We start from the raw sequence: 17,077 nt of genomic DNA on the forward strand, positions 1-17,077 counted from the left end.
TGATCAAATTATTGAAGGAAATAAAAGATAGAGTTTAGAGATATAAAATATGTAAAAAATGAAATGGAAGATATAAAGAAAAGCTGAGTAGAATAGGTAAACCTATTTACTGAGATGAGAAATGATCTAAAGTGGTCACAAAGCTGACTAGACATTGCAGAGGAATGAATTATTGACTTAGAAGACAGGACAATAGAAAGCATCCAATCAGATTGTCTACAAGAGAAACAATTGAATAAAGCATGAGACCTAAGGGATAATAAAAAGCATGCCAATCATGGCATGATAGAAATCCCAGAAGGGGAGGAATGATCAAAGGGGATTGCAAAGGTGTTTGAAGAAATAATGACTGAAAACTTCCCAAACAGATACAAGGAATCAGATATCCAAGTACACTAACCTCAGAGTGTCCCAAACAGGAAGAATGCAAATACCAACACCAAGACATAAAATTAAGATGTCCAGAGTCAAGAATAAAGAAATGATCCTAAAGGCAGCAAGAGAATAGCAAAGAGTGAGTTATAAGGGAATCCCCATAAGGCTCCCAGCTGATTTCACTACATCAATACTAAAGGCCTGAAGGGAGTGGAAAGATATATTCAATGTCCTGAATGAAAAAAAGTTGTATCCTAGGATACTTTAATCAGCATGTTTATCCTTCATGGTAGAAGGATACATAAAGAAATTCACAGACAAGAAAATGCTACAAGAGTTTAGCAACACTAGACCCATGCTAGAAGAAATATTTAAAAGTCTACTCTAAATAGAAAAGCAGCAGGATACAACAAATATGTGAAACTCACAGCAGGAAAAGTGCTAACTCATGAATTACAAATAAAATACACACAAAATTTTAAAACAAGTGATACAAATCATTGAGAATGTGAGAGGGAGGCAGGAAAAGAGAGAATTTTTTTTTTGTTCTTTCTTTTTAAAATATTTTGTTCTCTGTAGGATGGGTTTGAGATCATGTTACTATAAGTTTAATAAAATCACTTATAATAATGGTCTAAAAGACTTATAAAAAAGGGTAACAACAAGACAAAAACTTATCAGGGTGTCAAAAAAACTAAATAAAATACATGATAATACAAAGGAAAATGACCAAGCCATAAAAGGAAGATAAAAGGAACAAAGAGGAAATACCAAATCAACTGCAAAAATAATGTCAAAATAGCAATAAACACAAACCTATAATCGATTATTTTAAATGTTAATGGACTAAATGCTCCAGTCGAATGTCATAGAGTGATATGCTGGATAATAAAGCAAGAACTTTCAAAATGCTACATACAAGAGACCCAATTGAGAGAGAAGGACACATAGAGATTGAGAGTGAAAGGATGGAAAAGAGTATTCCATTCAAATGGAAAAGCCAAAAAAGCAGGTGTTACAGTAGTCATTTCAGATAAAGTAGTCTTTAAAACTAAGGCCATAAAGGAAGGTAAAGAAGGACATTTTATTCTGATTGAAGGAGTTATACAAAATGAGGATAGCACACACGTTAATATATATGCACCAAATAGAGGAGCTCCTAAATACATAAAATAATTACTAACAGATATAAATGGGGATACTAATGGGAATCTAAACATATTTGGAGATTTCAACACTGAATTAACATCACAGGACAGATCACTGAGATAAAAAATAAATTAGGCAACAGAGAAGTTAAATAATACAATAGAAATATTACACTTGGTGGATATTTTCAGAGCATTGCACCCCCCACAAAATAGTATATACATTCTTTTCAAGTGCACATGGGACATTTTCCAGGATTCATGATATACTTGGGCACAAAAGAAACCTCAGCAATTTTAAGAAGACAGAAATTACCTCAAGCATGTTTACTGAACACAATGCCATGAAGCTATAAATCAACAACAGAGAAACAAATGATAACAAAAGGAAAATATGGAGATTAAAAAATATATTATTAAAAAACCAATGGGAAAATAAAGAAATCAAAGCTGAAATGAAAAAGTACCTTGAGACAAAAGAAAATGAAAGCAAAACGGCACAAAATTTATGGGACACAGCAAAAGCAGTGCTGATAGGGGAGTTTATAGCGATACAGGCCTTCCTCAAAAAAGAAGGACAATCACAAAAAAATAATTTAACTCACCAGCTGAATGAACTAGAAAAATAAGAACAAAAAATCGCCAAAGACAGCAAAAAGAAGGAAATCATAAATACTGGGGAGGAAATAAAATAGAGTTTAAAAAGAGCATAGGAAAAAATTAAACCAATCCAAAAGGTGGTTTTTTAAAAAAGTAAGTAAAATCGACAAACCTCTGGCAAAACTCAAAATGAAGAAAAGAGAGAGAGCACAAATTTGCAAAATAAGATAGGAGAATGGAGAAATTACAACAAATAAAATAGAAATACAGAATATCATATGAGAATATTCTGAAGACTATATGGAATCAAACTGTATGACCTAGACGAGATGGACAAGTTTCTGGAAACATACTGTCCACCAAGACTGAATCTAGAAGAAATTAACCCCTTGAACAAGCAGAGCACTAGAAATGAAATCAAAATAGCAATATAAAACCTCCCTATGAATAACAGCCCAGGACAGGATGGCTTCACTAAGGAATTCTACCAAACATACAAAGAAGGACCCATATCAGTTTTACTCAAACTCTACCAGAAGATTGAAAAGGAAGGAATACTCCCAAAGTCATTCTATGAAGCCACATTCACCCTGATACCACAACCAGGCAAAGACACTACCAAACAAGAGAATTAAAAGCCAATATCACTGATGAACACAGATGCCAAAATCCTCACCAAAATAGTAGCAAATAGAATCCAAAAACACAGAAAAAAGATTATACATCTTGACCAAGTGGGGATCATGCCAGGGACACAGGTGTGGTTCACCATATGCAAATCAATCAATGTAATACAGCACATCAAAAAGAGAAAGGAACAAAACCGCATGATCATCTCAATAGATGCAGATAAAACATTTGCTATAATTCAACACACAAGTATGATAAAAATTTTAACCAAAGTGGACATAGAGGCAACATATTTCTGCATCATGAAAGCTATAGATAACAAATCTACAGACAGCATAGTACTCAACGGTGAGAAAGTCAAAATCTTCCCACTAAAAACTGGGACAAGTCAATGATGCCCACTCTCACCATTTCTATTAAACACAGTATGGGAAGTCCTAGCAACAGAATTCGGACAAGAAATAAAGTTATTCAAGTTGGATAGAATGAAGTAAAACTGTTATTATATTAATTTAGATGACCTGATCATCTATATAGAGAACCCTAAAGATTTTCCAGAACAAAACTACTAAAGCTAATAAAGACAATTCACCAAGTAGCATGATTCATGATTAATATATAAAAACTGTCACATTTCTTTAACCTAACAGTGAAATATTCCATAATTTTAAAAAATTCATATGAAATCAGGTCAAAAAATGAAAAACCTAAGAAAAACCAAGATAAAAAAATCAATAGGATACTGATAAATAAATTTGAAGATGATGCAAAGAAATGGAATGAAATCTCAAGGTCTAGTTGAGATTAATTAATATTGTTAAAATATGCATACTACAAAAGATGTCTACAGATATAAAGTGATTCAGCTCGAACTACATGATATTTTCCTCATAACTAAAAATACTCCTAAGATTTGTATGGCACTGAAAAAGAACAAGAACTGCAAAAGTAACAATGAGGAAAAAGAAAAATTTGGAGGTATAACCCTAAACCCTCCCAGATCGCAGAATATATTGCAAATATACAGTAATCAAAACAGCACAATACTGGAAAACATACAAGCAACTATATCACTGGAACAGAACACATAGGCAGAAATGAATCATCACATCTATGGTCAACTAAACTATGACAAAGGAAACAAAAATATACAATGCCTAAAAGACCATCTTCAGCAAGTGATATTGATAAAACTAGACAGCTACATGTAAATCAATGAAATTAGAACACTCCCTCACACTGTACACAAATAAACTCAAGATGTTTTAATTATCTGAATCTAATACATGACACAATAAAACTCCTGGAAACTAACATATGCAAAACAAGAGAGAAATTGTAGTAAAATTTTCTTACGTCATTCTTCCAAGCTGAAAACAATAAAAGCAAAATAAATAAAAGCAAAAAAAATAAACTTAAAAGCTTCTACACAGCAAAATAAACAGAATGAAAAGATGAACTTAAATCTAAGAACACATTAGGAAACTACGCAATCAACAAGAAGCTAATTTCTAAAATACACACATCGTTCATTCAACTACATTTCAAAAATCTACAAACAACTCAGACAGAAAATGAGCAGAAGACAATTCTCTAAAGAAGACACACAGATGACAAATAGGAACATAAAAAAACATGTTCACATTGCTAATCATTATACAAAGGCAAGACAAAAATAAAATAATGTTTTACCTCACACTAGTGAGAAGGGCTGTCATCAAAATGTCTCAAATAATAAAGACTGTGGAGGTTGTAGAGAAAAAGGGACTCTCCAACGCTCTTGGTGGGTATGAAAATTGGTGCAATAACTTTGGTAACAGTATGGAAGCTCCTTTAAATAATAAAATTAGACCTATCATATGACCCAGAAATCCCAGTCCTGGGCATATAAAACATAAAACCTGAAAACAAAGAATCCTAGGGTAAAACATAAGAAGTACACTTGACTTAATTTGATACTTTATATGTCTCCTCTGGCAAGGGAAGCAGAAGCAAAAGTAACAAAATATGATTAGATCATTCTAAACAGATTTACACTGAAGAGGAAATGATCAATAAAATGAAAATTCAACCAAAACAATGGGAGAATATATTTTCAAGTGATATTTTCCAATCAACTGTTAATATTCAAAATATATGGCAAACACATACACCACAACAACAAAAAAGACCAAACAATCCAATTTAAAAAAATGTCCATAGGAACTGAATAGATAGATCTGAATCAATTTTCTGAAGAAAACATACAGTTGGCAAAATGACACATGAAAATATGTTCAGAGTTATAAATTTTTAGGAAAGTCATAAACCAAAAATGAGACAAGACCTCACACTTCTCAGAAGGCTCTCATCAAAAAGTAAAGAAATAGATGTTGGAGAGATTGTGGAGAAAAAGAATAACCGAGGACACTGTGTATGCAAAGAATGCAAAGTATTAATTCCATTGCATATAAACATCAAATTTTCTTCATCTAGTTTTTTTCAAGGGATGTTGGGTTTGTAGGCCCCTGTCTGAAGGCTGTAGAGATTAAGCCCATCGGCTGAACTGATAAACAAGCTGTGAGGAATGTCACATATTCAGGCTGGATAAGAAATGGCCTACTCAATGTATCCAGTATAGATGGCTGGATACCCAATGATGGGTAAGTTCCTCAGAGGAGGACAAACTACGGCAGGCACAGCCGCCGGCTGGATAAGAGATGGCCTGCTTAATGAAGTTCCGTGATGAACTTGAAAACAATCCTTGATCATTTAACATCCTGTGCTTTCTGCAGGAGCATCAGGACATAAATAGCTTAAGATTATTAACACTGTTATAACTTAGATGATATATGAGGTATTGTGCATGTCCTATATAAACCCTTCTTCTAATAATCAATGAACAGAGAACTGCTTCGCTTCTCTCCACACAGTGTTTTTGTATATATGTTATCGTGCCACTGACAGGGTTAATTTAATTTGTTGGGAGTGTCTTAAAAGGATGTTGCATTATATACAATGCTCTTTCTGCACCTATTGAGATGATTATGTGAGTTTTGCTTTTCATTCTATTAGTGTGGCATGTCACCTTTATTGATTTGAATATTTTGAAGTCTCCTTAAACCCAGGGATAAATCCCTTTACTCATGTATGTGTATGATACATTAAATGTGTTGTTGAATTCATTTTGCTTGTGTTTTGTTGAGAATTTTGGCACATATTTTCATCAGGGATAATATTCTATATTTTGCATATAATGTCTTTTCTAGCATTGTATTGCAAATAAAGCTGGCACCATAAAATAAGTTTGGAAACTTTCACCCCCTTCAAATTCTTGGAAGATTTGGGGAAGACTTGGTGAAAAATTGTCTTCAAATTTATGACAGAATTCACCAGTAAAGTCATCTAGTATATATTTTCTTGTTTGGGAGGTTTGGATTTCTGATTTACTCATACACACTTTTGCTCTATTTAAATTTCTAATTTTTTCTTGATTCAGTATTGGAAGACATATGATTCTGGGAATTTGTCTTTTGTTCTAGGTCATTCAAATTGTTGGCTAGTGGTAATTTCTTATGATGCTCTGTATCTCTACACATCTACAATATCTTCTCTTTTATTTCTAATTTAATTTCAATCTTTATTTTCTTAGCCAACCTAAATGTTTGTCCAATTTATGTTTAAAAGAAACAGACTTATGTATATTTTATATCTTTTCAATTATTTCTCTTGTTATTTCCCTTACTCTGATTCATTCAATTTTCTCATTATTCTTTCTGTTTTCTCCTAGATTCTTGATGTGTAAAGATAAGTAGTGTGAATATTTGTATTTCTTTTATTATTAAATATTATTTATATAGTTATTATTTATTCATTTACTTACATAATCATTTACTTATTTATTCATTTATTTATCAATGAAGTACTACCATTTACAATGTGTCAATCTATGGTTTATAGCAGAATGTCCAAATTCATGCATATGTTTTTGTGCCTATTAAAATAAACTTCATGATATTTACATACAGCCCTGTGTCATACAAAAGGCATTTTGAAAAAATCTATTGTTATATATAGTTGATAACATATATAACTCTACAGCTCCCAAATACATCGTCTCTTAGCCCCTTTCTTCAGTAACCATGAGATTATTAAGTAGGTCTGCAAGTTTGTTTCACTTTTGTAAATGGAATCATAGTGTTCTCATCCAAAATTTTTTTAATGTTCTACATATGTGATGTCATGTATTATTTTTCTTTCTCTTTCTGGCTCACTTCAATTAGAATGACACTATTTGGGACATCCATTTTGCTGCATTTGTCATTGTTTTATCATTTTTTATGGCAGAATAGAATTCCATTGTGTAAATATGGCATAAATTCTGCATATTGTCATCTCTTGATGGACAATTAGTGTGCTTCCATGTCGTGGCTCTTGTCTATAGCACTGCTAAGAATATTGGGGTGCAGGTGTCTTTTTGAATTAGGGTTCTCTTTGATATATACCCAGATGTGGGATTGCTGGATCATATGTTAAGTCTAGTTTTATTCTTTTGAGGAATCACCGTCCTGTTTTCCACAAAGACTGCAACAAACTCTATTCCTACCAACAGTGTAGGAGTGGTCACTTTCTCTACAGCTTCCCCAGCATTTATTGTTTGTGGAGTTTTGAATGATGGCCATTGTGACTATTGTGAGTTGATACTTCATTAAAGTTTTGAATTTCCCTTCTCTGATAAAGATAGTGAGCAATTGTTTTTTCATATTTCTATGTGGTATTTGTATGTCTCTAATGGAGATTTGCTTGCTTAGGGCTTTTGAAAATTTTCATATTGGGTTTCTTGTTTTTTTTTTTATTATTATTAGGTTGTATGAACCCTTTATATTTTAGAAATTTAGCCTTTTTCAGTTGCATCACTTCTAAATATTTTCTTTAATCCTGTAGGTTGTCATTTTGACTTGTTTATGGTTCACTTTACTGTGCAAAAGCTTATAAGTTTAATTAGGTCCCATTTATTAAATTTGCTCTTACATCCATTACCTGGGTAGGCTGTTCTATAAGATAATTGCTGAGATTCATCTCAGAGTGTTTTGCGTATGTTTTCTTCTAGGAGATTTACTGTGTCTTGGCTTATGTTTAAGTCTTCAAGTCATTTTGAGTTTATACTTGTGTATGGAGTGAAGGAGTGTTCCAACTCCATTGCTCTGATGCTGCTATCCAGTTTTCCCAACACCAGTTGGTGAAGAGATGGAATTTTCTCTGTCATATTCTTGGCTACTCTGTCAAATATTAATTGAACATAGGCCTGTAGATTTACTCCTAGGCTCTCTATTCTGTTGCATTTGTCCATATGCCTGTTTCTGTACCAATATCATGTCGTTTTGATTATTGTAGCTCTGCAAAAGTGTATGGAGTCCAGGCGGGTTATTCCTCCAGCCTATTTCTTTGTCTTCAATATTGTTTTGGAAATTATGGATTTTTTTTTGATTATATATAAGTCATATAATCATTTGTTTCATTCCTAAAAAGAAATGTTTTGCATAATTTGATAGGAACTCCGATTAAGTCTGTGGATTGCCTTGGGCAGTATGGCCATTTAAACAATAGTATTTCTTCAATTATTAGACCATTGGGTATCTTTTCAATTCTTCAAATCTTTCTTGATTACCTTAATCAATGTTTTCTTGTTTTCTATGTATAAGTCATTTGCTTCCTTGGTCAGAGTTTTGATTAAACATTTTATAGTTTTGGGTGAAGTTATAAAAGGGGATGTTTCTATGCTTTGTTTTCCTGTTGATTCAATGGTAGTGTAAAGAAATCTAAATGGTTTGTACATTACTCTGTCTACCTTTCCCATTTCCTTTTATTGCCTAAGTTATATTTTGTGAAGCTTTTACAATTTTCTATATATAGTGTCATGTCTGATTATCGTGACAATTTTACCTCTTCTTTCCCAGTCTGAATTTTTATTTCTTTTTCTTGCCTGATCGTTGTGGGTAAGAATTCCAAGACTATATTGAATTGAAAGTGTGAGAATGGGCATCCTTGTCTTGTCTCAGGTTTTTGTGGGAAGTTTTCCAGTTTTTCACCATTGAGTATTTTGCTGGCTATAAGTTTGTGGTAAATAGTTTTCATTATGTTGAAATATGGTCCCTCTATGCCCACTGTGATAAGAACTTTTATTGCAAATAGGTGTTAAATTATATCAAATGCTTTTTCTGCATCTACTGAGATGATCATATCGTTTTTGTCTTCTCTTTTTTTGATATGGTGTTTCATAATTTATTAATTGATTTGCATATGTTAAACCATCCTTGTGTTCCTGGGATGAACCCAACTTGTTCATGGTGAATGATTTTTTTTTAAATGCTGTTGGATTCTGTTTGTTAATAATTTCTTAAGGACATTTACATCTATGTTTATCAATGATATTGGCCTATAGTATTCTTCTTGGGGTAGTGTCTTTGGTTTTCTTATCGGTTTGATTTTGACCTTATGGTGTGAGATTGGGAGTACTCCTCCATATCAATCTTTTGGAAGAATTTGAGTTGGAATTGTATGGATTTTTCCTTCTATGTTTGGTCAATTTCCTCAGTGAAGCTATTTGGGTCTGAATTTCGTTTGCAGAGATTTTTTATTTAATTGATAATTCTATTCCAGTTTTGGTGATCTGTCTATTCAAATGGTTAATCTCTTCTTGATGCAATATTGCTGGGATGAATGTTTCCAAAAACTTCTCCATTTCTTCCTGGTTATCCAGTTTGTTTCCATACAGTTGCTTATGGTATTCCCTTATGATGTATTGTAAATTTGTTGTACACTTTGTAGTTTCTCCATTTTCATTTCTTATATTATTTTTGTTCTCTCTCTTTTCTTGCTGGTGAGCCTGTCCAGAGATTTGTCTATTTTGTTTACTACTTCAAAAAAGAGTTTGATTGATTTTTTTTCTATTTTTTAACTTTATTTTATTCTTCCTCCCTTCATCTTTATTTTTTCCTTCTTTCTGCTGACTTTTGGTTTTGTTTGCTCTTCTTTTCTTGATTAGTTTACATAGAAAATTAGATTATTTATTACAAAATGTTCTTCTACTTTTAGGAGGGTCTTGTCACTCTGAACTTCCCTCTTAAGAGTGCTGTTACTGTATTCCATAGACTTTGTGTAGTGTTTTGTCATATTTCTCAAGATATTTTTTAATTTATTCTTTTATTTCATCACCTACCCCCCTTGTTTTAGTACCATGTTTTTAATCTGGATGCTGTTATTTTCCTCCCTGGTTTTCCGTGATTGATTTCTAGTTTCATGCTATTATACTCAGAAAAGCTGCTTGAAATTATTATTATCTTCTTAAATTTGTTGAGGCTTCTTCAGTGCCTGAGTTCATAATCTTTCCTAGAAAATGTTCCATGTGCACAGGAAAAGAATGTATATTCTGTTTTGGGGAGAAGTACTGTTTTGAAAATGTCAACCATCTCTAATTATTTTATAATGACTTTTAGTATCTTTGTTCCCTTATTAATTTTCTGTGTGAAAGACCAGTCCAGTGGTGGTAATGGGAAGCTGTAGTCTCCTACTGTGATTGTGTTCCCAGGGATTTCTCTCTATTTATCTATTAGTATTTGCTTTTCTTTTAGGTGCTCCTATATTGAGTGCATATATCATAATGAGTATAATATCCTCACGTTGTATTACTTCTTTAATCATTATGTCATGTCCTTGTTTATCTTTCTCTATGGCCTTTCTTGTAAATTCTATTTTGTGTGAAGTCAGTACTGCTAGTCCTGCTTTCCTGTCAAGTGCATTTGCATGGAATATAATTTTCCATCTTCTGATTTTCAATTGATGTGTGTTCCTCTTACTAATGTGGGTCTCTTGTATGCTTCATAATGTAGGGTCTTGTTATATTATCCCATCTGACAATATATATCTTTTTATTGAAGCACTAAGTCCATTAACATTTGTGATAATTATTGATAGACTGGTGTTTATTTCCATTATGAACTTCATTTCCCAGGTGATTTGGTATTTCCTTTTTGTTAATTTTTTTTCTCCTTGTGGCTTGATAAGTTTTCTTTTACTATTTTGGTTTTTTTTTTCTTTGTGACTTCATTGTTAGTATTTGATTTATGGTTACATTGTTTTGTATTTATATTGACCCGTACTATATCTGTTTATTTTAGCTGAAAAGAACACAAACTCAAATCCATCCTACAGAGAACAGAAACAAGAAGAAAACTCCCTGTATTGTCCTGTTTCACTCTGTGACACTTAAAAATTTTAATGTCCTGTTTTACAACATAATATTTATTCTGTTGTAAGTCATTGAATCTATTGCCTTTCTAATTATGCCTTTCTCTTCTTTATAGTGTCCTGCTTCTATTTTATTTAGAGTAGATCTTTCATTATTTCTTTTTCTCTTGCTAAATTCTTTTAGTATTTGCTTGTGTGCAAGTTATTTATCTCTCCTTCAATTCTCAAAGATAGCCTTGCTTCATAAAGTATCTTAGAACCCAGTTTTATTTTATTGATGACTTTGAATATGTCTTGTCACTGCCTTCTGCCTGCTGTATTTGTGTAGGAAACTAGTTTACAAATTTTATATATATAATTATATATATTTATGTAAAGAGCACCTAGAAATGAAGTTAATATATAAGGTGAAAACCTATACATAAAAAAACAGAAAACATTGATGAAGAAATTAAAATTTATCCAAAGAAATGAAAAGATCTCTTATGTTAACGATGTGAAACAATGTGGTTGAAACAACCATACTACCCAAAGGAATCTACATTTAGTGTGATTCATATCAAAATACCCATGAGAATTTTTCATTAAATAGATCAAATAATTTCAAAATTTATATATAATCACAAAGACCATAAGTTGACAAAATAATTTTGAATAAGAGTATTAAATTTAATGGTGTAAATTTCTCTGATGTTAAACACTCCTACAAAGCTTTAGTAATTAAAACAACATGTTACTGGCTCAAAAACAGACACCAATCAAAAGAAGAGAATAGATCAACCAGATATAATTCCTCACACCTATGATCAGTTAACCCATGGTAAAGTAAGCAAGAGTACAAAATGAAGACATTCTCCTCAATAATTAGTGCTGGAGAGATTGAATATGTAAAAGATTGATTAGAATATTTCCTCACATTGTATACAATCCATGAGCAAAGAATATCATTCTATTTATTTTGTTTTCTTTTATTTCTTGCACCTGAAATTTATAGATCTATGTTAAGATCTTTTATTTCACATACCAAATGTATTCCTATATTATTCTATTTGATATAAGTTAACACACAATTGTTTTCCTAATTTCTCTTTCTGATAATGTGTTGTTACTATACAAAAATGCAATGAATATTTGTATATTGATTTTGTATTCTGCAAGTTTACTGAGTTTGTTGGTTATTTCTAACAGTCACTGGAGGTGTCTATGGAGTTTTCTATCTATGCATAATTATGTCATCTGTAAAAATTCACTGCTTTTTTACAAGTAGGATGACTTTTATATTTTTCTTGACTGATTGTTCTGGCTAGGACTTCTAGTAATGTAATTTAGGACATGTGTAAGTGAGCTAGTTTTTCTTATTACTGGACCAGAGTAAAACATTCCTGTATGCTAATATTGAAATTGATGTTAGTCATGGTTTTTTCATATATGGCTTTTATTATGTTTAGTTACATTCTTTGTAGAGCAAATTTGTAAAGAATATTTTTATAAAATAGTTATGATCAGATCTGTCAATAATTTTCCTACATTTTTTGAGATTGTTATTTTTGAGTTCTTTGTTTTTTAAGGGATGATATCACATATATTGATTTGTGTATGTTAAATAATATTTATGTATCAGGACTAAACACAACTTAACTATAGTTTATAATACTTGTAATATGCCATGAATTCAGGTTGCTAATATTTATTTAGAATGGAATTTATAGATACTGAAGGAAAAATTTTCTTTGTAGCTTGAGTGTACATTTATTTATTTAAAAATTTTATCACTCATTTTGAATTTGGCTTCAGTTTAACGGAATTTATTACTAAATAAAAATATAAAGTTTTGTAGAACAGCATTTACTTCAGTTTACTGATACAGAACATAGCTATTATTTACAATTAGTGAACAAAACACTTGCCTTAAAATGCCGTATTATACTAACAATGCCAACTGTTCCAGAACTGAGAAATGTACTGCTACCTAAAATGAATTGCCTGGTCTTTTTCACCCCAAACCACATATACTGTTGTTTCTTTGTTTTTGATTGTTTATTTCTTTGCCCCTTAATGGAGGCACTGCTTATTGAACCAAGGATCTTGTGCATAAATGTATTTATCAACATCATTTTGGAACACATAACAGAACCCACAAGAGTATGGATAATAAACATGACAAAAAATTTATTTCTTCTAGCGACTGAAAAACCTCTGAGTGAAAGAATGGCAAACATAAACATTTGTAAATATACAATAATATGTTCTCTTTTGTAATTTTAAAGTAGAATATTAAATTACATTTTTTTTACTTATAGCAATGAAATGAAATTTAAAACAAAAATTCCCCCCTTTGGGATTTCTTAAATTTGATTGCTTATTTTAACCTAATTTTATTTCATAAATATTTACCATTTATTTACAAACATACCAAATAAACAGATATTTATTCTGCTAATATTTTGAATATAGAGTTATTTATTGTAAAGTACACAGATAAATACATACTTCCATTTCCAAATCAAATTATTTTTCACCTTAATTACAACTGATCATGAAAGTGTTATAAATTTTATGTAGAGGTTTTAAACAGTTTTCACTGTAAATTCCAAAATTTAAAATTATTTTATATATTTTCTGCATTATTTATACTCTGTTCCCCAATCTGGTGTAAATTTATGTACAAAAGGATGGATATTGGTTTTATTTCATAGACCCCAAAATTAAATTATTAAAAAGATTTTGTGTCGATAATATTTGCAGATCACACTATAAAAATAAACATCCTACATGTTTCATTTTAACTGGATAAATGAGAAGTAAACACTGACTGAACATTACACTTGAGTTGCTAGGAGACCAGTCGTTTTGTGATGTCACAGCTACTCAGGTTGAGAACCATTGTGATGGCCTAGCAGTTTATCTGTGCAGACCTACCAAAGCAGCATTTGAAGATGCAGTGCTCAAAATCATGCAGAATAAAAAGGTAGCTGTAGATAAAGTTACTTTAGATGGCATATTTTTCTTCAGAAATTCAAGTTGTGTCTCATAAAGATGGACCAATTGGTTCAGGAAACCCCGGTAGATCTCTATTGTGTAATCAAACATTCCTTGTGGACTTGGACTTGAAGACTATGATTGAAGAAAATGCTGTTCAGTATTTGTCTGAAAGATCCTTGATTAAAAGACCATGTTACATACATTGTGTCTCTGAACCAGATGAAGATAATGATTTTCGTTCTCTGTCATTTCCAAGAAAACTCTGGAAAAAAGGTGCGAGTGACAAACTTAAATCCATCTGGTGGGGTGATAATGGACCTTCCATAGTGATTGATGAAGATGTCTTTAAGAAGGAAGTTTTGGAAAGAAAGCCCCCTTTCAGAATATTTCAAATTGGAAGTATGAAAAGTTTAGTTAGACAGCTTAACCTTTATGGGTTTGGTAAAGTGCAGCAGAATTTTCAAAGATCTGCTTGTCTAGTTGACTTTCTGGCAAAAGAAAAAGAAGTCTCTGTTTTAAGAAAGGTATACAGAAATTTTAGATACCACTTGGTAACTTATATATAAAATTTTATTCTGTACATCATCCTATGGTAATATAAATGTTAAGATAGATTTTGAAAATTGTATTAAACTACTAAGGCTAAAATACTTTATTTTTTCTAAAAAATGAGGACAGTACCTTAAGAAGTCAAAATTATGAGAAACTTTGCTTGAAACTCTGAATCTTAACAGAAATCAAAATAAAGGTATTAATGCTGCTTTTAAAACGTGGCATAAACCATTACTGCAAATACTACCTTCTTAAATTTGATGACTATTCTATTTAAATGTGTAGTTTCCAAACAAGAAACTTAAAAATATCGTCAGCAATGTTCATATTTTGATGATATTATCTTTGCATTGTAAACGTGAAATCTGAGGATTTACAGGTTAGGCTAATTTTTGACTTGTATTTTGATTTAAAATATTACTAAAAATTTTCACCTTTGGTTGTAGCTGCAGTTCTATCATAATCCAAATTTTAAATGAGGCTGTCCCCAGATTTTACTTAGAGTAAATAGAAGAGTTGGGATTAAAAATGATTCTCTGGTATCTTCATTGGCTGAAGATTTCAAAAAGAAGCACTTTAAAGCAGGGGGTAATGTGGATAATCATAATTCTGGTTTTGTGGCTAACGCTAGTGGAGAAAGTGCTTTTTAACCTACTGCAAATTTTAACATGCCTCTAATAAGAAGGCCCTCTACCACCCAGATAATTGGTGATACAACTACCCTTATCAGAGGTGATTTTTCTCCTCCATCATCAAGGTCAGTTAGACCAACAGAACAAATTGCAGTGGATCAACGTGCTATTTTAAATGAGTTGACCACTGTCCACTGGCACTATCAATGCAGCTAAACTGAAGCAAATGGCCGTGTTGTGAACTTCATTACAACTAAATATTCTACTTCTCTGTACAGCATATTGTCTCCCATACAGAGCAATTATTTTGGACTGATGGTGGAGCCTTATACTTTTCCAAATAGATATCACAACATATCTGTCAATGAAGGTCGTTTTTATAAACTTCAACCTGGGAGCAACCCACGGATTCTAGTGCCAGTGATAGCTGATACATCAGCTACCTCTCTTTCAAGGCCAACTCATCAGCCATCTTCAGTTTATGAACGTCATCCTAATTACAACTGATCTACCACAGGATTACCATATTATACAGGTAACAAAGATTAAAATGATGTTGAAAAATGTCGACAAATATCTGCCAATTTCTTGTTTGAACGATAAACATAGATGTGTAGCTGTATTTTCCTTTTATTTTTTAATAGAATTAAGAGTTAAATGGGGAGTAAGTTACCATTTAAAAAAAAAGAGATATTTGATATGATCATTTGATGAAACAATATGGGAGTAAATTTAAATAATTTCTTGTAAGGAAGAAGAGAAAATGGAAGAATTTGGAATAAGACTAAAACATGGAGAGTGGGAAAAGTACTAAATGGTTTCTGGTTCATACTGGAAAGTATTAAAAGTGTTAAGTTAGGATAGGTTGGAACAGTAGATAAATGCAGGTATCGGCCCAGGGATCATGGTCTCTATTATGTCATCCCTGGAATCATAAAGGTCACATGATGTAGTCTCAGATGGCACATTCAGCACGTGGTAGAATTTAAGAAGTAATTTTATCAATGGTCTTCTTTGCGCTGTTCTCAAAGCAATCGAATGGGTGCTTTCATTCCCTGCCCTCAAGATTCTACACTATATTTTCTAGTCAATAATTTATATTGCTTTTCTGTTCCAGCCAAAGGCCAGCTTACATCCTCAGGGTGGCACTTAATGCTTTTCCAACTCTAAGCCCACAAACTCAACTTAGTTTAGTCAGTTCTTTATAAATTGGCATCTGACTACCTTGGCATATCTTAATGTTTCACTGTATCTGGAGATACATCCAGGCAAATGCTTGTCAACTATTTTAGCTCCAGCCTCACCACTTTTGCTCCAGCTCATCCTTGGAAGTTGTGTGTCCTCCTTTTACCTACTTACACTTTTCCAGTCTCAGCACAGAAACCACCTCCTCCAGATGTTTTCTGTCTATCCCACTTTCCTTGTCTAACTTGTATACCAGCAAAGTAAGCACAGCACATGCCAAAGGAAGAATTTTACTATTTAGTGAACGAAAAATACATGTTGACTTTAAGCAAAATCTACTTTCCTGAAACAACAAAACTCTCATGGTTTTCAAAATATTTCGTTATGGTCTTTACTCTTCACCACAAACTAGTTCTTTTCATAGTCCAAGGACTAGTAACTCAAGAGAGTAAGTGGAAGTAGGTACAGGAGAAAAAGTATTATTTTCTTCTTAATTCATGCCTCCAGAGGCCTAAAGCATTCCATTCCCATTTGCTGGAATTTTTCCTGTCTCTTCATCACCCACCCACCCCAAAATAGCTGATTCTCTTCCCCTTACCAATAACTATACTGACTTCTAATTAATTTACTTCTTAGAATCAGAAATTTACACAGAAGAGACAGTGCCATTGCAAATATTTAATGTATGTTTATACACCCCACATAAATTGTGCCCCTTCTAACTTTCACACAGGAAGCATCTTAGAG

The 17,077-nt window shown here is 32.1% G+C and overlaps 1 long non-coding RNA gene across 1 annotated transcript in view; it reads left to right on the top strand.

Moving 5' to 3' along the window:
- Positions 1-15,459: 15,459 nt before the first annotated feature.
- Positions 15,460-17,077, top strand: part of LOC140692830 (uncharacterized) — a 35,071-nt gene continuing 33,453 nt past the window's right edge. Inside the window, exon 1 of the long non-coding RNA XR_012068433.1 lies at positions 15,460-15,680. This is a non-coding gene — a long non-coding RNA (uncharacterized lncRNA). The remainder of the gene's footprint in view (positions 15,681-17,077) is intronic.

The sequence above is a fragment of the Vicugna pacos genome, unplaced genomic scaffold, assembly GCF_048564905.1.
Source record: "Vicugna pacos unplaced genomic scaffold, VicPac4 scaffold_18, whole genome shotgun sequence".
Classification (NCBI taxonomy): domain Eukaryota; kingdom Metazoa; phylum Chordata; class Mammalia; order Artiodactyla; family Camelidae; genus Vicugna; species Vicugna pacos.